Source organism: Cervus elaphus, chromosome 31, assembly GCF_910594005.1.
Source record: "Cervus elaphus chromosome 31, mCerEla1.1, whole genome shotgun sequence".
Lineage (NCBI taxonomy): Eukaryota > Metazoa > Chordata > Mammalia > Artiodactyla > Cervidae > Cervus > Cervus elaphus.
Genome location: NC_057845.1, coordinates 9647346 through 9671602, shown reverse-complemented (window position 1 = coordinate 9671602; position 24257 = coordinate 9647346).

The following is a 24257-nucleotide window of genomic DNA, read 5'->3' as shown; positions in this document are numbered from 1 at the left end:
GAAGTCTGGTGTACTTCAGTTCATGGGTCACAAGGACTTGGACACGACATAGCAACTGAACAACAACAACAAAGTATAAAATGAAGAAAACTATTTTGTAAAAACATTGAAGCCCCACACAAGAGATATAACACAAATTTGCAGAAACTGAATCAGGATAGCTAGCAAAGCCCTTGGCAAACGCTTGAAACCCACAAAAAAAGCAAGTAGATAAAATCCTTTTTAAGTTGAAGGATTATCCAGGACTGAATGTCAGTAAGTGAAGAGCAGTAAAATGTTAAGAAGGTTGTGTGATATTTTAGAAAAAGCAAGCAAATAAGCTTATATTCAAATAGTGACCTGGTTGGGCTTGGATCCCTAATCTTTTTGAGTCTCATTCTTTCTATAAAATAGAAAGGACTGTATAGTCAGTTCACACATTTGTCTTGAAAGGTTAATGGAATAAAAATAGATAAATTCCAAAACACACTGTAGGACACATGTTATTCAATAAATGTTTCTTCTATTCAAGGGTATGGATACTATTGCCAGATTAATTACAGATAAGGAAGTTGATTAAAACATCCAATGTTTCTTCATCCATCTAACAAAGAGTTACTGAGAGCATTCTATGTGGCATATATATATAAATAGTATGTATATACTTTGCCACACATACAAAGTATATGCCACACATACAAAGTATATGCCACATATATACTTTGCCACAAAAAGTATATACATAGTATGTATATATTTTGTTACACTTACTACGTGTCAAATAATTTTAAAGCAATTACACTCCAACATACTATGTGGTGAAATGTAGTCAATTAGGCAAACAAGGCAAAGACCCTACACAAATTCTGGCGTGTAAAGGCAGGTGATAAATAAGTAAAGACATACATTGTATAGAGATAGCTACAGTTTAGAGAAACAAAGTGAGGTGGGTTTATAGAGTGTATCCTGGTGGCTAGTTTAGATTGGATTGTCAAGAGTGCTTCTCCAAAGAGGTGTAGGAAGGAGAAATCACCAGCCATATGAAAATTAAGAGGAAGGGTACAACAAGTAGGGTCAACACTCAAATTAAAAGTTCAAGGAAAGAAATTAGATTGACATTATCAAGAAACCCAGAAAATGGCTAACTGAGCTTAGAGTGTCCAGTGGATGAGAAGAATGGTATCAGGGGAGGGGAATCAGAAAGTTGGATAGTGTAAGCTTGGTAACTCAGACAAAGAACTATGGGTTTTTTCTGGCCCATGTGAAATGGGACATCATTAGGAGTACTATAAGCAATCCATTATAATAATTTGATCTGCCTTTTCACAAGATCACTCTGGCTAATGGGTGAAAAATGAACAAAAGTAAAAGCAAGAGATAAATTAGGAGGTCATTGTGATCATATTCAGATAAACAAAAGCTACTTGAACAAAAGATGACAGAAGGAAGGATGAAGAGGAGTGGATAAACTGAAGATAGGTCTTTGGGGTAAACGTGATAGAACCTGCTGCCTGATGGATATGAGAGAAAGAGAAGAGTCAAGGGTAACACTTGAATTACTGCTGAGTGCATCCATAGGTGTCAGTTAAAGAAATCAGAAAGCAGAAAGCTGGTGGGTAGAGAAGAGAAATGAATGGGAAAGAAAATGTGAAGCAGACAGTTGGATAAACGTAACTTGAAAATTTGGGAGGAGATTTTAAAATGGCCAGAGACTCAGATAGAGTCTCAAACCATAGGATTAGATGAGATCTCTGAGGGACAGTATGTGGAAAGAGTAGACACAGGTCCTGGCATCTCTCCGGGACATGCCAATATTTTGAGGTCACACAAGAAAGGGGGAGTCTGTGGAAGAAAGGAAGAGGAAGAGAGCAGAAAAGGAGAAGGAAGCTCATAAAACTGTGGTGTCAAGCAAGCCAGGAGAGGAAGCTGCTTCCAGAAGAAAGAAGTGGTCACTCTAGTCCAATGTTAGAAGCAAAGTATCTAAAATAATATTTTTTTCCATTTATTTTTATTAGTTGGAGGCTAATTACTTTACAATATTATAGTGGTTTTTGTCATACATTGACATGAATCAGCCATGGATTTACATGTATTCCCCATCCCGATCCCCATTATACAGAGTGAAGTAAGCCAGAAAGATAAAGACCATTACAGTATACTAACACATATATATGGAATAATATTTTTTTAAGTGGGTCCATGGCTCATTCATGTCAATGTATAGCAAAAACCACTGCAATATTATAAAGTAATTAGCCTCCAATTAAAATAAGTAAATAAATTTTTTTTTTTAAAAAGTGGGTCCATTGAATGTGGCAGGATGGAATTGAGGGGTAACCATGATAGGAATGGTCTCAGGGAAAGTTAGAGACTGAAGCCCAAATAGGATTTTGCATCCTCTTATCATACATTCAGACACTAAGCATTCTCCACTGTATTAAATGCCATCAAAAGGGTCAGTGAAAATACTGGATTTATTTTCTTTATACCGATAACTAAACATGTATCATTTTGTTTAATGTTTTAAATGTGACTGTGTTTATCTAGGTATTTTTTCTCTTCCTTTTATTTTGCTCTCCTACCTCTACTTCACCATTACCTTTCCTCTGCCATAAAATAATTTACAGTGTATGCCAGTAGTTATCTTTTCTGTGCCTGTGTAACCCTACTTATCCACATAGATGCATACGTGTATACAGAAATATATGTAACTTTTTCTCTTCAAGTTGTTTTACCTAGAGAATATCCTACTGTAAACATTTTCTGATCTTGCTTTTTACCCAACATCTCACAGAAACCCTGAGTCAACTGATATAGCTCAAGTATGTTATCTTTCAATGCACACTATTCAAGCGGTACAATTGGCCTATATTAACTGAAGCCATTCCCTTACTGATGGACATTAACTTTGCTTTCAATCAAACAAATGATGATTAATAGTGGCAAAATGCTCTATTTATAGTGGCAAAATAAAATTATTTTGTTCTAACTCCCTTCATTTAAATTTCCAAGTCGTTTCCACATTTTTATTTCTTTAAAAATAATCCTATGAATATTTACATGTGATCACACCTTTCATATATCTTTAATTCTTTGTTTAAGATAAATTTTTAAATATGAATTTACCTGGCTAAGAGACATTTAAAGAAATCTTCTTATATAGTGACACATTTCTTTCCAGAAAAGTGGAAATTTTTATTCCCCCAGAGTATATGAGAGTGCCAAAGTCACTGCACCTTGGCCTCAGTATTCCTACGAACATTGTTGCTGTTTAGTCACTCAGTTGTGTCTGACTCTTTGTGATCCCGTGGACTGTAGCCTGCCAGACTCCTCTCTCCATGGGATTTCCCGGGCAAGAATACTGGAGTGGGTTGCCATTTCCTTCTCCAGGGGATCTTCCCTACCCAAGGACCAAACCCACATCTTTTGCATTGGCAAGAAGGTTTATTACCACTGAACCACCAGGGAAACCCTCTTTGAATGTTGCCTAAAGCAATTATGCAGCCAAAAAGAGACTCATAAACTTAACTGAGCCCTGGTTGTTCAAGTGCCAGAGCTGATTTGAACAAAACCATTGTGATCATACTGGCTAGGATTCTTCTACCTATTTTTGTATTGACATAGCTATATTTAATCAATAAATATCCAGAAAATTGTCCAAGGCGTGTATGCCGTCATTCATTGGATGGCAAAATCCTTGTTGAATAAATTACTTTTTGTCCAAATTAAGTGTCTTTCCCCTTTTCTAGCACTTTTCCAATCTGTAACAGGCATTTCCTTTCTAAACACTTATAGGCTTAAATAATGTATGTGAATTTCAGTTGGAAACAAAATTTTAGAGTGTCAATTTATATCCTCTTGCAAGCAAGAAGAACAACATTTTGATTTCTATCCATCACTATCCAGGGCTTCCCTGGTGGCTCAGTTGGTAAAGAATCTGCCTGTAATGCAGGAGACGCAGGTTCAATTCCTGGGTCAGGAAGATCTCCTAGAGAAGGGATAGGCTACCCACTCCAGTTTTCTTGGGCTTCCCTGGTGGCTCAGTTGGTAAAGAATCTTCCTGCAATGTGGGAGACCTGGGTTCAATCCCTGAGTTGGGCAGATCCCCTGGAGAAGGGAAAGGCTACTCACTCCAGTATTCTGGCCTGGAGAATTCCACAGACTGTATAGTCCAAGGGGTCACAAAGTGTCGGACACGACTGGGTCACTTTCACTTTCACTTTCATCACTATCTTATGAGATCTTTGCTTCAAAGGCATTTGTTTTGCTTTTTCAGCCTTATACTCTGTCCTAACCAAAATAGTTTTTCCTCCACGTCTGTGAAAAATCTATAAAGGAAGCATGGTTATGTGTCTTTCCTGGATGTTGAGCTCAGAATAAGGTTTCAGCTGCTAAATCTCCTGAAAAGACAGTACTCTAGATGAACTCTGCAGAAAAGTTCATATTTTAAAGAGTGTTGTATGGAATTAACCAGCAGTTATTCAGAAGGCAAGATAAACTCCTCTGAGTTAGGCATTTAGATCATTTTGCAGACTGTCCTTTCAAAATTAGGAGATCTGGAAGTTTCTCTTTCCGGTGGCAAATAACATTATGCTTAAGAAAACAGAGAACATATTTGCATATGTAAGATAATTCCTTAGTTGAAATAAACTTATTTAATAGCCACAATCTGGTTTTAGACAATTTCCGTTTTTGAGAAAAGCAATTCCGCTAAGGGGTAACCTTAGCTAGACCAGTTGCAAAATCATGAGGGAATAAACATAATCATTTTCCAGACAAACCTACTACTCAGACATAAGGTGATTTTTACATCAATAGATGACATAATGATAGGCCTCATTGAAAAAGAGTAATAACTTAGTGAAAACTGTGTATATTCTTGCTATATTATTTGCATTGTACTAATTTAATCTCATCCATTAATTGATGGTGCTGACATTTTTGCCAGTCTGAGCACAAGAAACAGATTACGTATGTATGATCTAAATGCATCACATCAAAATGACTACTTGAGTTGTATTCAGAAGAGTTGAAATAATTTAATATTATCCACTATCCCAGAATCATATTATAATAGGAAGGCAGCATAAGAGATACCTGAAAATGTTATTTGGATGAGTAAAGGAAAGCAATACATCCACAGTTTATAAGTTGCTTTCATTTCCATTTCTCAAGCATCTATCTTGACAGTTAATGAACTAGACTTTCAGTTCAGCTCAGTTCAGTTCAGTCGCTCAGTCATGTCCGACTCTTTGCGACCCCATGAATTGCAGCACTCCAGGCCTCCCTGTCCATCACCACCTCCTGGAGTTTACTCAGACTCATGTCCATGGAGTCGGTGATGCCATTCAGCCATCTCATTCTCTGTCGCCCCCTTCTGCTCCTGCCCTCAATCCCTCCCAGCATCAGGGTCTTTTCCAATGAGTCAACTCTTCGCATAAGGTGGCCAAAGTATTGGAGTTTCAAACTAGACTTTAAGGATGCCAAAATGGATAAGATACAGTACATCTTTTCTAGGACTTCTCTGGTGACTCAGTGGTAAAGAATCCATCTATCAATGCAGGAGATGTGGGTTCCATCCCTGGGTCGGGAAGACCCCTTGGAGAAGCAACTTCTAGTATTCTTGCCTGGGAAACCCCAAGGACAGAGGAGTCTGGTGGGCTATACTTGATGGGGTCACAAAGAGTCGGACACAGCTGTGTGACTGAACACACGCATAGCACCAGGAAGCACAGCACCTGACCCGGCTCTGACTGATGAGTCATGCCTAAAGTAGCAGACCCCACGTGGTCGCACGCCACAGTCAAGCAATGTTTTAAAGTAGCCCAGTGGAAGGACTCTGAGTTCAGCTCACAGCCTTTTTGCCCAACACCTCTAGAGATGCACTCTTGGTTCTATTTTCTAACTTGCATGTGTGTCTACTAAGTTGCTTAAGTCATGTCCAACTCTGTGCCACGCCATGGACTGTAGTCCACCAGGCTCCTTTGTCCAGGGTTTTCTCCAGGCAAGAATACTGGAGTGAGTTGCCATGCCACCTCCAGGGGATCTTCCTGACCCAGGGAGAGAATCTACATCTCTTTTGTCTCCTGCATTGGCAGGCAAGTTCTTTACCACTAGCACCACCTGAGAAGCCCATTTTCTAATTTACTTTAATCCAGTTTGATTTGATGATAACAATTTTCTCCAGTGACTTTGCAATTGATTATGGCTTGATTGTGACAGGAACTAAAGAGCCTCTTGATGGAAGTGAAAGAGGAGAGTGAAAAAGATTGCTGAAACTCAACATTCAAAAAACTAAGATCATGGCATCCAGTCACATCACTTCATGGCAAATAGATGGAGAAACAACAACAGGCTTTATTTTCTTGGGCTCCAAAATCACTGCAGATGGTGATTGCAGCCATGAAATTAAAAGACACTTGCTCCTTGGAAGAAAAGCTATGACCAATCTATACAGCTTATTAAAAAGCAGAGACATTCCTTTGCCAACAAAGGTCCATCTAGTCAAGGCTATGGTTTTTCCAGTGGTCATGTCTGGATGTGAGAGTTGGACTATAAAGAAAGCTGAGAGCCGAAGAATTGATGCTTTTGAACTATGGTGTTGGAGAAGACTCTTGAGAGTCCCTTGGACTGCAAAGAGATCCAACCAGTCCATCCTAAAAGAGACCAGTCCTGGGTGTTCATTGGAAGGACTGATGCTGAAGCTGAAACTCCAATACTTGGCCACCTCATGCGAAGAGTTGACTCATTGGAAAAGACCCTGATGCTGGGAGGGACTAGGGGCAGGAGAACGAGGGGACGACTAAAGGTGAGGTGGTTGAATGGCATCACCGACTTCATGGACATGAGTTTGAGCAAGCTCCAGGAGTTGGAGATGGACAGTGAGGCCTGGCGTGCTTCAACCCATGGGGTCACAAAGAGTCGGACACGACTGAGCAACTAAACTAAACTGATGGCATGAATATCGTGGATTGTGTTGTTGACCCTATTTAATGGCTTCCCTCAATCTATACCCACTGCATTGTGATTTTTCTGCTCCTTTCAACAATCATGGTGTCAGTTTCCCTAGTACTCAAATCAGGACTGACCTTCTAACTTGCTTTGACCAATTAATAGCATGTAATAAATTTGACATCAGCACTCTTCTGAGTCAGACCTCCAAAAGTCTATGCACTGTTACTCTCTTGGAACACCATCTTGACCAGGAGAATAAATGCTCCTGTTAGAGGATGAGAAACCATAGGAACCAGAGACCAACCGCAGCAACAGCTGACATCTCCAATCAACCAAACCCCATCTGACCCACCAGCTGACTGCTGATGTGTGAGTGAGCCCAGCCAAGATCAGCTTAGCTTGGGCCATTTCAACAGAATCACCCAGCCAATCCTAGAAGTATGTGCAAAAAAAAGAGGTATAAAAAAAGTATGTTCATTGTTACAGGTCACTGCAGTCTTGTTCAGTTCAGTTCAGTCTCTCAGTCGTGTCCGACACTTTGTGACCCCATGGACTGCAGCAAGCCAGGCCTCCCTGTCCATCACCAACTCCTGGAGTTTACTCAAACTCATGTCCATTGAGTCAGTGATGCCATCCAACCATCTCATCCTCTGTCATCCCCTTCTCCTCACTTCTTCAATCTTTCCCAGCATCAGGGTCTTTTGAAATGAGTCATACTCATTTCAATGAGTTATACACATTCAGTTCAGTTCAGTCGCTCAGTCGTGTCCGACTCTTTGCGACCCCATGAATTGCAGTAAGCCAGGCCTCCCTGTCCATCACCAGCTCCCGAAGTTTATTCAAACTCATGCCCATAGAGTCAGTGATGCCATCCAGCCATCTCATCCTCTGTCGTCCCCTTCTTCTCCTGCCCCTAGTCCCTCCCAGCATCAGGGTCTTTTCCAATGAGTCAGTTCTTCACATGAGATGGCCAAAGTACTGGAGTTTCAGCTTCCGCATCAGTCCTTCCAATGAACACCCAGGACTGATCTCCTTTAGGATGGACTGGTTGGATCTCCTTGCAGTCCAAGGGACTCTCAAGAGCCTTCTCCAACACCACAGTTCAAAAGCATCAATTCTTTGGTGCTCAGCTTTCTTTATAGTCCAACTCTCACATCCACACATGACCACTGGAAAAACCATAGCATTAACTAGATGGACCTTTGTTGGCAAAGTAATGTCTCTACTTTTTAATATGCTGTCTAGGTTGGTCATAAGTTTCCTTCCAAGGAGTAAGCGTCTTTTAATTCCACAGCTGCAGTTACCATCTGCAGTGATTTTGGAGCCCAGAAAAATAAAGTCTGACTCTGCTTCCACTGTTTCCCCATCTATTTCCCATGAGGTGATGGAACCAGATGCCATGATCTTAGTTTTCTGAATGTTGAGCTTTAAGCTAACTTTTTCACTCTCCTCTTTCACTTTCAGCAAGAGGCTTTTTAGTTCCTCTTCACTTTCTGCCATAAGGGTGGTGTCATCTGCATATCTGAGGTTATTGATATTTCTCCTGGCAATCTTGATTCCAGCTTGTGCTTCTTCCAGCCCAGCGTTTCTCATGATGTACTCTGCATATAAGTTAAATAAGCAGGGTGACAATATACAGCCTTGACATACTCCTTTTCCTATTGGGAACCAGTCTGTTGGTCCACGTCCAGTTCTAACTGTTGCTTCCTGACCTGTATACAGGTTTCTCAAGAGATGGGTCAAGTGGTCTGGTATTCCCATCTCTTTCAGAATTTTCCACAGTTTATTGTGATCCACACAGTTGAAGGCTTTGGCGTAGTCAATAAAGCAGAAATAGATGTTTTTTCTGGAACTCTCTTGCTTTTTTGATGATCCAGCAGATGCTGGCAATTTGATCTCTCTTCCTCTGCCTTTTCTAAAACTAGCTTGTACATCTGGAACTTCACGGTTCACGTATTGCTGAAGCCTGGCTTGGAGAATTTTGAGCATTACTTTACTAGCGTGTGAGATGAGTGCAATTGTATGGTAGTTTGAGCATTCTTTGGGATTGCCTTTCTTTGGGATTGGAATGAAAACTGACCTTTTCCAGTCCTGTGGCCACTGCTGAATTTTCCAAATTTGCTGGCATATTGAGTGCAGCACTTTCACAGCATCATCTTTCAGGATTTGAAATAGCTCAACTGGAATTCCATCACCTCCACTAGCCTTGTTTGTTTTCTAAGGCCCACCTGACTTCACATTCCAGGATGTCTGGCTCTAGGTGAGTGATCACACCATCGTGATTATCTGGATTGTTGTTGGTCCTTTAATGGACCGGAACCTGGTGGTCTGGAGTCGATGATAAGAAAGTAAGAGAGAGCGCCTGTTGGTCCTTTAATGGACCGGAACCTGGTGGTCCCGAGAGTCAGAGAGAGAAAGAGGCTGATATCCCCTGCTTTCCGCAGAAAGCCAATAGAGCCCTGTTGTTAGTGCTCGCGCTGCTGCACGTGGGCACCGGGAGCCCTCTCAAGTGGGTGAAGGCACAGTGCGCCTTCTCGAGAGGGTCTTAGAAGCCCAGGCAAGAAAGTGAGCTCAGCGGGCCTCCGCGCTCCAAGGAATTAGCCAGAAATAGAGAGAGAGAGAGAAGGAATAGAAAGAAGGAAAGAAAGAAAGACACTGGGACCAAAGCTCTGATGGAGCAAAGGTGTTTTAATCAACATGGCGTGGGCATATATACTGTAGTAATTCTCAGCAAAGATAAAGATTAAAATTCCAGACTTACAAAACATAAGATGATCCCTAACAAAGAGAGTTGCAAACAATCATCTTTTACCATTTGGCTCATAAAAAGGAAGAGGGTACTTATCACTGTAATGAGAAATGCCTGGATTCCTCAGCCCCGGGAAAGGCGTGCCTCTCCTCTTAATTCCTGAATATTCAGGAATCAATAAGGGCCAGAGGGTTCCTGACAGATCCAAAACAGCACACAGGAAGCCTTTTGTTAAATGCTTCCTGACAGGTTGTGAAGATCTTTTTTGTACAGTTCTTCTGTGTATTCTTGCCACCTCTTCTTAATACCTTCTGCTTCTGTTAGGTCCATACAATTTCTGTCCTTTATTGAACCCATCTTTGCATGAAATGTTGCCTAGGTATCTGTAATTTTCTTGAAGAGGTCTCTAGTCATTCCCATTCTGTTGTTTTCCTCTATCTCTTTGCATTGATTGCTGAGGAAGGCTTTCTTATCTCTCCTTGCTATTTTTGGAACTCTGCATTCAAATGGGAATATCTTTCCTTTTCACTTCTCTTCTTTTCACAGCTATTTGTAAGGCCTCCTCAGACAACCATTTTGCCTTTTTGCACATCTTTTCCATGGGGATGGTCTTGATCCCTGTCTCCTGTACAATGTCACAAACCTCCATCCATAGTTCATCATTGGTAGAGGACAAATAACTGAACAAGCCCATTTCTAAGTACCAATTCTCTTTAAAGTTTTTTTTTTTTTTTTTTTTAAGTCTGTATTGAATTTGTTACAATATTGCCTCTATTTTATGCTTTAGTTTTTTGACAGCAAAGCATATGGGTTCTTAGCTCTCCAACCAGGAATTAAACCCACACCTCCCACATTGGAAGGTGAAGACTTAACCACTGGACCAGGGAAGCCCTTCTAATTATGATCCCTGACTTAAATACAAATGTGCACAATAGCAGCCAGCTAGATTCAAGTGAGTGTCTGTGTAAGGCTATTTATTGGATAATTTCCAGTTTTCTCATAGATTTGCCACACTTGCTCTAGCCACACTGCTTCCTAGCCTGCTAACCTTGTCAAGGTCCATTCAGTCACAGACCTGATCCATGAAACCGTGACAAGTACTGTCTACCCTTTGACCTCAGCCAATTAGTAGAAACATATGTTGTCACCAAGCCAAGCTTTGATCTAGAAGAATGTTTCTAGCAAGACGAATGAGAATAATCATTATTCCAGCAACCCACAGCTGGTTGACAAACAATATTTATCTGCCGATTTGAAGCAAAAGCAGATTTTTCCTCCTAATTTTGTATTTTAAATAGATTTGAAAAAAAAAAAAAAAAAAAACAAGCAGAAGTCAAAAGACACTAGGATTGTAGACTCCTGTAACATCTAGAGTCCCCTGACTATGAAAGCTTTATTCACAGGTTAAAATAAATAGCTATGTCAATTTCTGAAGTTTTTCATGGAGGCCAAAAATCCAAGTTACTCACTAAAAACATAGGCTTCACAGACAGAAAACAAAAACAAGCAAACAAAAATAAATAAAATAAAAACAGGAAGGCACCCCTTTCATTTAAGATGGATGCAAGTTAATTGCCTCTGAGACTTGCAAACAAAGGCCAGTCTTTCTCGCTGAGGTGTATAGGTCATCTGGATAAAAACGGGATAAGAAAGCATGAGCTGAGATGAGCATGAAGGAAATTTGGAGAGTCTTCATTTCTGGCAACTTGCTGAAGGATTTCTGACATAACATCAACGTGTGCAGGTACTAAATTTCTGGGAAGTTAGAGTCAGTAGGGAATAGAACAAAAGGTGTACAGACAGAAGATATGATCCAAAAAGAGAGAGCCAGGTGCAAGACGGATGATGAAGACAGAAACAGGGGAATGTCAAGAGATTCTGAATTCAAAAACCTGACCAGGGTGATGAAAAGAAAGGCTTGAGTATAGCCCACGGGTATCAACAAGTGAGAACCTCAAAGTCGTGAGTCTGGGCGTAAGGTGTCTGACTGAATTTATGAAAATCTTTAAGAGACTCAGGTGACTTCATCCCATTGTCTGAAAGTGGGAAACACACTGAAATGAATAAGCCACTGAAAAATGAAAAACAGATTCTCTTAAACAGTTGAGGGAAAATATTGCATACAGTGGAGAAGGAAATGGCAACCCACTCAGTATTCTTGGCTGGGAAATCCCAAGGACAGAGGAGCCTCGAGGGCTACAGCCCGTGGGGTTGCAAGAGTCGGACACAACTTAGCGACTAAGTAGCAACAACAGCAATTGCATACATACATCAGAGACACACTACAGTCAGAATGTAAATAAAATGTGTAGGCATTTAGGTAAGAAACCATCTTCTTTGAGAAATGGATCAGTTAGTAAACTATAAGCCCATCTATTTGCCCACTAATGGGGCTTCCTAGGTGGCATTAATGGTAGAAAACCCAGCTGCCAATGCAGGAGATAGAGACACATGCTTGATGCCTGGGTCAAGAAGATCCCCTGGAGAAGGAAACGGAAATCCACTGCAGTATTCTTGTCTGGAGAATCCCATGGACAGAGGAGCCTGGCAGGCTATAGTCCACAGGGTCGCAAAGAGTTGAACACAACTGAATCAGCCTAGCATGCACACATGCACTCTTGAGCTCTGGGAGGATTACAGACGTGAGACTGTGACAGCTCTGATAAAAGGGCAGCGTGCAACTTCCCATCATTATCGCGGCTTTGACCTACCAGACCTTTATAAGTTACTGCAGAAAGCAGGACTGAGTCCTATCACCCCATTGCTACTTCTGGGTCCTTTCTGCCATCTGCTAAAGATGAGACAACATCCATCTAGCTCACTCTCTGATTTTCTGCCTTAAAGACCAGGCCATGAGTTGCATGCCTTAACAAAAGCCATTTCACAACTTCAGGAAGCTTTGTAAACTGCAGACGATGATACATTTAGCATATCATCTCTAAATACAGTTCATCACAGATATAAAATTTAAACTATAAATTGAAAATCTGAAATTTCATTTGAAAGATGTATGGCAATAGTCCTATACTTTCATTTATCTCATCTTTTTCCTTTTCCATGGTAAATTATACCTTAAGTATTTAATATTAAACATGGACTTGGTCCACAGTTTAAAAAAAAAAAAAACTTGTTTACCAAGAAACTTTGTTATAGGACTGTAAAAAAAAAAAATACAGCAACATGTTTCATGCATATAAGGGCATGTTTAGGTCTACAAAACTAGAACCATGAATTTTTTTGAGAAAAGTTATAATTGGGTCTTGTGAGATCAGACTTAAGTATAGCTCTTTTCTTACTGAAATTGTGCATAACTAATTCTAAGGTCAGAATTTGTATCATTATTAATTTTGTGACAATTATCTGGTTATGTTAACAATATCTTTAACAAATCTTTTTTATTCACAGTATTTCTATATCCTCTTTAAGAATATTTTAGTGGTTTTTTTTTAATAAAAATATATCTGTTTGTCTATGGAAGTTAAAAAGTTGAATTTTCTTTTTTCTCTTTGAGAAAGAAAAATATTTTTTTAATTTAAAAAGTATTCTTGTCTGTATTAAACCCTTTTGATTTTTACTCAACAAATGAGTTCAACTGTGAGATACTAAAGAGGAAATAAAAATTTTACTCCAGTGTTTTGTTTATGACTCAGTTCAAACAGTCAACTAGCAAATAAACACACATATTTCCCAAAGCAGGCACTAAGTCATCTCATATACAATAATGAGAAGTTGTCTTAGAATTCTATTGAAGTTAATAATTTGCCTGAGAATAGTCTAAAAGATAAAGATGAGATGGGCTATGAAGTACTATCTGTGTGGTAAGTTCTTTATCCTTTTGCAGTAAAAGTATAAGCACTATGAAAATTAAAAACCCTGACACACAGCACCAAACAAAAACATCCCAAGCAATTTGGATTTCTGTGGGGTCCTCTGCTAAGCCAAAAATCTTTCAGCAGAGCAGTGGTCTGGGTAGCAATATGTTTTGCTTAATACCTTTGTGGTGAATACTTTGCTTTAATAAAATTCTCCAAAATTACTGCTCCAGAATTAAGTCATCTAAATAAAAGAGATGAAAGTTCAGTTGCAAGCTGATTATTACATCATTCATTTCTCTATTTTTAGATAAATATTTCTTGACCTTATTTATAGAATGATGAATGTGCAAATGATAGGATAATACAAATGTACAAATTTGATAGAATGCACAAATGAATTTTTGTAAAATACAAGTTCAATTCAATTGATTATTAAACAGAAAATATTCATATTTGAGTGTATGATTTCATGGACTCATGAGAGAGTGCTTGGGTATGAGAGAAGACTGGATATTTTTTAATCCAAGAAAAAATAAAGGCAGCTAACATTAAAAAATGTATCTGAAATATCTCAAATGGATTAAAATTACATTAAAGATGCCACATTTTCTATTTCAATTAGCCTGCTTTTAAAAAGAGAAAGAAAGTCAAAAATGACGTTCAAACTTTCATATCAAGAAACTATTTGGAATTTCCCAAAGAGTGATACACTTTTCTAAATACGTGAATAGCTCTTGTTTGTGTAACCAAATGGTAAAAGAAAATCTTAATCATCTCCATTTAGTTTAAGATTAGAAGTCTGATTTGTGGCCATTCAGTTAGTGAGATAGGCTAGATGGTAGATGGATGGATGCATAGATAGATGATATAGAGAGAGAGATGTTAGGTCATGCTAAAGTAAAACATCACAAATTCAGTTTCTGCACACCAAGAATTTATATAACATGCGCCTTCAAGGATGTCCCTGGTGGCTCAGAGATAAAGAACCCCCTAGCAAACACAGAAGACTCAGGCTTGGTCCGTGGTCTGGGAAGATCCCTCATTTCACGGGGTCCCTAAGCCAGGGCACTGCAACTACCGAGTCTGTGCTATAGCGTCTAGTCGCCACCGCTGCTGAAGCCGAAGTGCTCCAGAGACTGTGCTCCAGGAGAGAAGCCGCTGCAATGAGAAGCCCATGCACCACTTCTAGAGAGTAGTGCCCACTCGCTGCAAGTAGAGAAAACGCCCTCACACAGCAACAAAGCCCAGGGTATTGTTTTGATAGGCAATTAGATGTTTATAGTATATTTAAATTAATTAGTGATTAATTAAATCATTTAAAATTAATTTGACTATTTAAATTATTGATTGATTTATTTAAATATCTATAAACATCCAGTTGCCTTTCAAAACAATATATAACTGAGCTGGTATTGAGATCATTTTGTCAAGTCACTAATAGCTAAAGATGAGGAAAGAGTTTCTCATTTGTAGACAAACCTTCCCTTTTACAATAAAAAATGTAAATATAAGCATGATTTGTATGGTAGAGAATGTCATCAGTCATCAACTTTTGTGAAAACAATGCCAACTCATTTTCAGTCTCAGCAAATTTTTGTTCAGGTTCAAACTATCTCTGAATAAATTATTTTACAAAGGTAATTTTTCAGAGACAAATGCTTCTTCTGGGATAACTATGTTGCATAACCGTGTTGGTCAGAATGCCATCTTTTAGAAGATGTTAAATTTCAATGGAGCATTAAAGTTCTCATTTAAGACATATCCTTATAGCAGACCCTGTTTGGATATCATAGATAACACTACTGTTCAGGCAGTCTAAATAAACAGTGCATAGCAAAAGGATGAAGTTAGGGTACAGAAATGTGCAGAAAAACACAAGCCAATGGGAAGGTGAAAATAGACATTAAGGGCTTCAAAAGTATCTTTTATGAACACAAAAATTTTGGACAGAAACAAGATTATTTTCCTTTCTTAACTATCTGGAGAAAAGGAGTATCTGTTTTATGTTATTTTTCTCTCAACATGTATTTCATACATTCTGTAATGGCTCTGGTATGAGAATCATCTGTACACAAATTAAAATAAATTTAAATTAAATGTTTCAAAACACAGGAATAGAGATGGAAAAACAGGGCAATCACTTTTGAATTTCATCCTGGTTTATATCGTACTCATAATTTTTCCAGGAAAATTACTAGGAAGATGCTTAATTCAGAAAAATCACAGTGATAAGCAAATGAGATCAATAAATCTAGTCTGCATGAAGACTCTGCTGTGTAGGACACTCTACATGGGTGTGGTGCACTGGAAGGGTGGAAATACAGAATATGCAAAAAGACTAACTCCTCACAAGAAACTATCACAGTTTAATTCAGAGAAAAAGAAATAAGCATGAGAAAAGTGATGTCTACTATAATCAAATCACTTTGTTGTATAACAGGAGATAACACTGTAAATCAACAATACTTCAATTAAAAAAATAACAAAATCAACAGCAAAAAAGAAAGAAAGAAAGAAAGAAAAATGATGTGTAATACCAGATAAAGGAAATAAGGAACCCCAAGGATGCCACCCAAGACGGATTTGGGTTTTGTAATTTTTCAACATGGGAAAATTCATTTCAGTTGACTTCTAGAGGACATTCTAGATGTCCTCTTTGGATGATTGTGTTGGATTGGTGACTTAGATGGCAAAGAATCTGTCTGCAATGCAGGAGACCAGGGTTCAATCCCTGGCTCAGGAAGAGCCCCTCAAGAAGGGAATGGCCACCCACTCCAGTATTCTTTACTGGAAAGTTCCATGGACAGAGGAGCCTGAGAGGCTACAATCCATAGGGTTGCAAAGAGTTGGACCAACTGAGCGACTCACACATGCTAAATTGGATTCTTACTGCTGGTATCAGAGGTTATCACAACCTATCGCTTACAGCAACACAAATTTATTATCTTGGAGTTCTGGAGGTCAGAGGTGCAAAACAAATTAAAGAAAATGGAATTAAAGAAAAATGTCTGCAAGGCTGGTTTCTTCTGAAGGTTCTAAGGGGGAATCTGCTACTGACTTTCTTTTCCCAGATTCTGGAAGTTACCTGTATTCCTTGGATCATGGTCGCTTCCTATATCTTCAAAACCTGCAGCAAAACATCTTTCAGTCCCTCTCTAACTCAGACCCTTATCAGGATCCCTGCGATTACAACGGTCCCAACTGAATAATCCAATATAATTTCCTCATCACAGATCTTTAACCTAATTATATCTGCAAAGTCCCTTTGGTGGTGAAAAAGAGCAGAATTACATGTGTTGGGATTAGGATGTGAACATCTTATGGGGCAGAAACTTTACTTCCCAATAACCACTGGAGAAGGGAATGGCAAACCACTTCAGTATTCTTGCCTTGAGAACCCCATGAACAATATGAAAAGGCAAAAAGATACGACACTGAAAGATGAACTCCTCAGGTCAGTAGGTGCCCAATTTGCTACCGGAGATGAATGGAGAAATAACTCCAGAAAGAATGAAGAGAGGCAGCTAAAGAAAAACAACACCCAGTTGTGGATGTGACTTGTGATGGAAGTAAAGTCCGATGATGTAAAGAGCAATATTGCATAGGAACCTGGAATGTTAGTCCTTGAGTCAAGATAAATTGGAAGTGGTCAAACAGGAGATGTCAAGAGTGAACATTGACATTTTAGGAATCAGTGAACTAAAATGGACCGGAATGGGCAAATTTAACTCAGATGTCTGTTTTATCTACTACTGTGGGCAAGAATTCCTTAGAAGAAATGGAGTAGCCCTCATAGTCAACAAAAGAGTCTGAAATACAGTACTTGGATGCAATCTCAAAAACGACAGAATGATCTCTGTTCGTTTCCAAGGCAAACCATTCAATATCACAGTAATCCAAGTCTAGCCCCGACAAGTAACACTGAAGAAGCTGAAGTTGAACAGTTCTATGAAGACCTATAAGATCTTCTAGAACTAACACCCAAAAAAGATGTCCTTTTCATTTTAGGGGACTGGAATGCAAAAGTAGAAAGTAAAGAACATCTGGAGTAACAGGCAAATTTGGCCTTGGAGTACAGCATGAAGCAGTGCAAAGACTGATAGAGTTTTTCCAAGAGGATGTACTGGTCATAGCAAACACCCTATTCCAACAAAACAAGAGAATACTCTGCACATGAACATCACCAGATGGTCAATACCAAAATCAGATATATTATAATCTTTGCAGCCAAAGATGGAGAAGCTCTTACAGTCAGCAAAAACAATACTGGGAGCTGACTGTGGCTCAGATCATGAACTCCATATTGCCAAATTCAGACTTAAATTGAAGAAAGTAGGGAAAACCACTAGACCATTCAGGTATGACCTGAATCAAATCTCTTATGATTAAACAGTGGAAGTGACAAATAGATTCAAAGGATTAGATCTGATAGACAGAATGCCTGAAGCACAATGGACAGAGGTTCACGACACTGTACAGGAGGCCGTGATCAAGACCATCCCCAAGAAAAAGAAATGCAAAAAGGCAAAATGGTTGTCTGAGGAGGCCTTACAAATAGCTGTGAAAAGAAGAGAAGTGAAAGGCAAAGGAGAAAAGGAAAGATATAGCTATGTGAATGCAGAGTTCCAAAGAATAGCAAGGAGAGGTAAGAAAGCCTTCCTCAGGGATCAATGCAAAGAAACAGGAAAACAATAGAATGGGAAAGACTAGAGATCTCTTCAAGAAAATTAGAGATACCAAGGGAACATGTCATGCAAAGATGGGCTCAATAAAGGAGAGAAATGATATGGACCTAACAGAAGCAGAAGATATTAAGAAGGGGTGGCAAGAATACACAGAAGAACTATACAGAAAAGATCTTCATGACCCAGATAATCATGATGGTGTGATCACTCACCTAGAGCCAGACATCCTGGAATGCAAAGTCAAGTAGGCCTTTAGAAGCATCACTACAAACAAAGCTAGTGGAATTCCAGTTGAGCTATTTCAAATACTAAAAGGCAATGCTGTGAAAGTGCTGCACTCAGTATGCTAACAAGTTTGGAAAACTCAGCAGTGGCCACAGGACTGGAAAAGGTCAGTGTTCATTCCAATCTCAAAGAAAGGCAATGCCAAAGAATGCTCAAACTACCACACAATTGCACTCATCTCACACACTAGCTTTCCTGCTGGCTCAGAGGGTAAAGTGTCTGCCTACAATGTGGGAGACCTGGGTTCTATCCCTGGGATGCTAAGATCCCCTAGAGAGGGAAATGGCAACACACTCCAGTACACTTGCCTGGAAAATCCCATGGATGGAGAAGCCTGGTAGGCTACAGTTCATGGGATCACAAAGAGCCAGACACGACTGAGCAACTTTACAACTTCACACACTAGCAAAGTAATGCTCAAAGTTCTCCAAGCCAAGCTTCAGCAGTATGTGAACTGTGAACTTCCCGATGTTTAAGCAGGATTTAGAAAAGGCACAGGAACCAGAGATCAAATTACCAACATCCGTTGGATCATTGAAAAAGAGAAAAGTTTCAGAAAAACATCTACTTCTGCTTTATTGACTATGCTAAAGCCTTTGACTATGTGGATTACAGAAAACTGTGGAAAATTCTGAAAGAGATGAGAATACTAGACCACCTGACCAGCCTCTTGAGAAACCTGTCTGCAGGTCAAGAAGCAACAGACAGAACCGGACATGGAACAACAGACTGGTTCCAAATCAGAAAAGGAGTATGTCAAGGCTTATTTAACTTATATGCAGAGTACATCGTGAAAAATGCTGGACTGGATGAAGCACAAGCTGGAATCAAGATTGCCAGGAGAAATACCAATAACCTCAGATATGCAGATGACACCACCCTTATGGCAGAAAGTGAAGAAGAACTAAAGGGCCTCTTGATAAAAGTGAAAGAGGAGAGTGAAACAGTTGGCTTACAACTCAACATTCAGAAAACTAAGCTCATGGCATCTGGTCCCATCACTTCATGGCAAATAGATGGGGAAACAGTGGAAACAGTGGCTGACTTTATTTTTTGGGGCTCCAGAATCACTGCAGATGGTGACTGCAGCCATGAAGTTAGATGTTCCATATTAAAAAGCAAAGACATTACTTCACCAACAACAGTCCATCTAGTCAGAGCTATGGTTTTTCCAGTGGTCATGTATGGATGTGATAGTTGGACTATAAAGAAAACTGAGCGCTGAAGAATTGATGCTTTTGAACTGTGGTGTTGGAGAAGACTCTTGAGAGTCCCTTGGACTGCAAGGAGATCAACCAGTCTATCCTAAAGGAGATCAGTCCTGAATATTCATTGGAAGAACTGATGCTGAAGCTGAAGCTCTAATACTTTGGCCACCTGATACAAAGAACTGACTCACTGGAAAGCACCCTGATGCTGGGAGAGATTGAAGGCAGGAGGAGAAGGGGACGACAGAGGATGAGATGGTTGGATGGCATCACCGACTCGATGGACATGGCTTTGAGTAAACTCCAGGAGTTGGTGATGGACAGGGAGGCCAGGCGTCCTGCAGCCATGGGGTCGCAAAGAGTGGGACATGACTGAGCAACTGAACTGACTGATTGTGGATTAGCTTTTTGGTTTGGTAAAGAAACTGAGAACTTAAAAAAAAAAAAGAAAAAGAAACTTAGAACTTCATTTTGTATTATGTGTGTATATATACAGAAGTATGCATACATATGCATATAATTAACCCATATATATACATATATGTGATCACGTAAAGTATTCTTTTTCATCTTGCAAGTATCAATACAGGATTTGACCTAATAGTAGTGAAAATTTTGCTTGGCAGGGAATCATAGCTTAGGGAAGTAGTTCTAAAATTATGGTCAAGGACTACAGGCTGTTTCTGAGGGTCTTGCTTACAGTCAATATAGGATTAATAAAAGAAGAAGAAAGCAATCGTTGTTTACTCTGAACAACTTTATGGCTCCATCTGGTTTTATAGAGTGCAAAAAGAATCACAGCTTTCTTTGAGAGACAATATTGTACATGAGTAAGAATAAGGATTCCAAAGCCAGCCTGCCTTGAGTTTAAATGCTAGTTCTACCACTTTTTAGTGATGTGACCTTGGGGTTGTAAGGTTGTTCCCTTTTCTGTGAAATGCTAACAGTAATAACGTCCATTCCAAGTGGTTATTTTAATATTGCAGGTAAAGTCTTTGACACAGTCAAATATTCGTGTTAGTATACAGATTTTTTTGTTGCTATTTTTCTTATATTCTAATATTGAATGAGCACTGGGTTCTTTAACATTCCCCTTGATGTTAAGACTATCTTGTGATCACTATCTAATGGTATTTGTCCCTGGGTGGCGGTAGGAGGAAACTTAAGTTTTAAAATGCTCTCCTGATATGAAGGTTATTGAGGAAGTTGCCACTAAAAATGAATAACAATCAACCCTGAGGCAAAATAGCTTCTAACTATATGAAAAGGACTCATGCAAACAGTGTACTTTATTTTAAATATTTTTGTCAGGTCTGAATCAAATATTGTGGAAGTTGTTATCTATCAGTACATAGATTAAATGAAGAATGAAAATCCCCATGTAAATAGTAGTTCTCATCTGAGCTTGACATCTCAGGTGAAATAGAAGAATTAACATAAACCATGCAATACATTTTAAAAGTGGATTCAGTCAAAATTACAGGGGTTTAGGAAATAATTTTGCAATGTGGGTAAAAGGAATCCCAAAGTAATTTCTGACCCCAGTGTATGAATCTTGAATTTTGTTTGAAGATGGATACTCATGTCACATATTCAAACAGATGTAAACTCTCCAGAAGAGATAAAACTAGAAATATGGAAGTTCCTTATTACCACAGCAATGAGTTAAAGAACTTCTGCTGTAAACGTGTGCATTAACTGTTCAGTCATGTCTGACTCTTTTTGACCCCATGGACTGCAGCCCACCAGGCTTCTCTGTCCAAGGACTTCTCCAGGCAAGAACACTGGAGTGGGTAGTCATTCCCTTCTCCTAGGGATCTTCCTGACCCAGGGATCAAACCTGGGTCTCCTGCACTGCAGACAGATTCTTCATCATCAGATGAAAATGATCATCCCACCAGGGATAGATAACTCTACACATAAACCCTGATAATTCCTTCCTTAGACATGATGGTAGTTTACAGAAACAATGCATTAATGTCAGATCTGCATGCTTGAGTACAGAAGATTTACTCTAAACTTATGTAAATCACTTGGGTAAAGGTGGGTTGCTCTATTCGCTACCTTTTGCTGCATAACAAATTGCCCTGAAATTTAGTGGCTTTAAACCAACAGGCATTTATTATTTCAGTTTCTATGGGTCAAAAATCTGGAAACAACTTAACTAGGTGGTCTCTCGGGTCTGCAATCAAGGGGGTGACTGGAGCTATAATCCTTTCCAGATCCAACTGAAGGAGAATCACCTCTCAGGCTCACTCATTGACATGGCAGTTGGGAGGATGTATGTGCATACTCAGTTGCTTCCGTCATGTCCGAGTCTCTGCGACCCTATCGACTGTAACCCGCCAGGCTCCTCTGTCCATGGGATTCTCCAGGCAAGAATACTTGAGCGGATTGCCATGCCCTCCTCCAGGGAATCTTCCCAACCCAGGGATAGAACTCACATCTCTTATGTCTCCTGCATTGGCAGAGGGGTTCTTTACTGCTAGCACCACCTGGGAAGCCCAGTTGGGAAGATGCAGGCCTGTTTTTGAGGTCCTTCTCCAGAGGTCCTCATCGGGGTTCTTCATGACATGAGCACTGACTTCATCTGGAGTGAGTCACCCAGTTGACAACAAAAGAGCTTCCAAGGTAGAAGACGTGGTCCTTTATCCCCTAATCCCAGAAGTGACTTCCCATCACTTCTGCCATTTTCTATTTATTAGAAGAGACACAATGTATCCCAGCCTATATTCAGTGAGTGGGGATTAAACTAGGGTATGAACTCCACAATGATGGAGAATGTTGGGGATCATCTTCGAAGCTATATAATAATATCACCCTAAAATCTCTCCTCCTAAATTCACTTTCCTAAGTGCCCAGACTTTGGTATTTGGTTGTTGCAAAGCTAATTTTTTAAAGATTAATGTTTGTGTCTGTCAAAGATAAACAGGCACTATCAAATGATAAGGATGGATTTTAATTCATAATATATTATTGATATAGAGAAGAGGATTCAGTGTAAACTGAACTCAGCTTTGATGTACACAGATGACTGGATGTTGTACAAGGAGAATGAGGGATTAGGGAAGGGGTGAGCAGGGGTCTCAGTAGAGTGAGGGAAGTGAAGGGTTGGTCAATGCAAATACCAGATAGGCCAGCCGCTTCTCATGGATGGCAGTTGTCCAAATTAGGATTCTGTCTTCCCACAGAGGCTGCAAGACATAGGCCCGACCTTCCTGGTGACTAGATTTTAAAGAAATGGCTTTTACTTCCTTGAGAAGGGCACTCCTGCATTACAGGAGATACATATACTTCTCAAAGGGATAGAGGGAGTACTCAGAAGTATTAACCCTTTTTAGTAAAGGCTCTCAGAGAGGGTGATTAGAGCCTATGATCAGGTGATGTCTAGAACAAATAGTAAATTATTTTGGCAGCCTTGACCTTCCAAAGACAAGCACTTTAAGAGGGTCTAGATTCCTTCTAGGAATTCAGCCTTGAGCTTTCAGAAACTATACTGTGCATGTTCAGACACTAAGTTGTGTCCAACTCTTTGCAACCCTGTGGACTGCAGCCCACCAGGTTCCTCTGTCCATGGGATTTCCCAGGCAAGAATACTGGAGTGGGTTGCTGTTTCCTCCTCCAGGGGTTCTTCCTGGCCCAGGGATCAAAACTCCATCTCCTGCATAGGCAGATGAATTCTTTCCCACTGAGCTACCAGGGAAGCCCAGAAACTGTTAAAGTCTTTCATTGCAGGGGGTGGATGAAATCACTTACGTTAAGGGTGTGTAGTTTTTATAGACCAAGATTGAAACCTGGTTAAGAAGATTGCTCAGAGGAGCCTGGCTAGAGTTTGGTGAAGGACAGAATCTTTGTCATGTCCATATAATGAGAATTTAAACTCATTCATTACTTATGGAGACCCAATTACCAAGCTCATTAATATGAAAGTCTAATGGTACCTGAATCATTGTGGTGACAGCAAAATCCTTTTATATTACCCAGTTCTTCTCTGGTGACTGGAACCCATCAGCTAGTTTGTCAATTTCTTGCTCATTCTTGGATTTGCTGATAGTGAGTCTCTCTGATTCCTGGTCCCCCAAATGTAGAATCAGTTCATCAGTGAACTTGGCCACATGTCGGAGGCAGCTGGCCATGCTCACTGTTCTCTGGACCAGGGAGAACCCAGAGCACAGTCTCTCCAAAACCAGCCAGCCAGGCCCCAACAAACCAGCCAGAAATCTCTGAAAATTTCCAGAGCTGGCCAGCTATGCTGGACATCCGAGTTTCAGACCCAGGGACCCTGGAGCTACACTCCAAACCCACAGGGCCAACTCTCACTTTAAGATGGAGCTCCCGTTTTCCCATTCTCAGCCTTCTTCTGATAGTTTTGCATGATCAGGGCTGGCCAGTTGTAATAAAAAAAAAAAAAAGAGAGATTTTATGATGTTCAACCTTTCCTAGTATATGCAGCTCAGTGCATTTTCCAAACCAGAAATTTTTTTTTATTAAAAACAGCCCAGCTTATTCTTGGATTTTCCAGCACTTGGTTCCATACAAATGAATAAGAACACATGTGAGAAAAAAAATTTATTTATAAAAT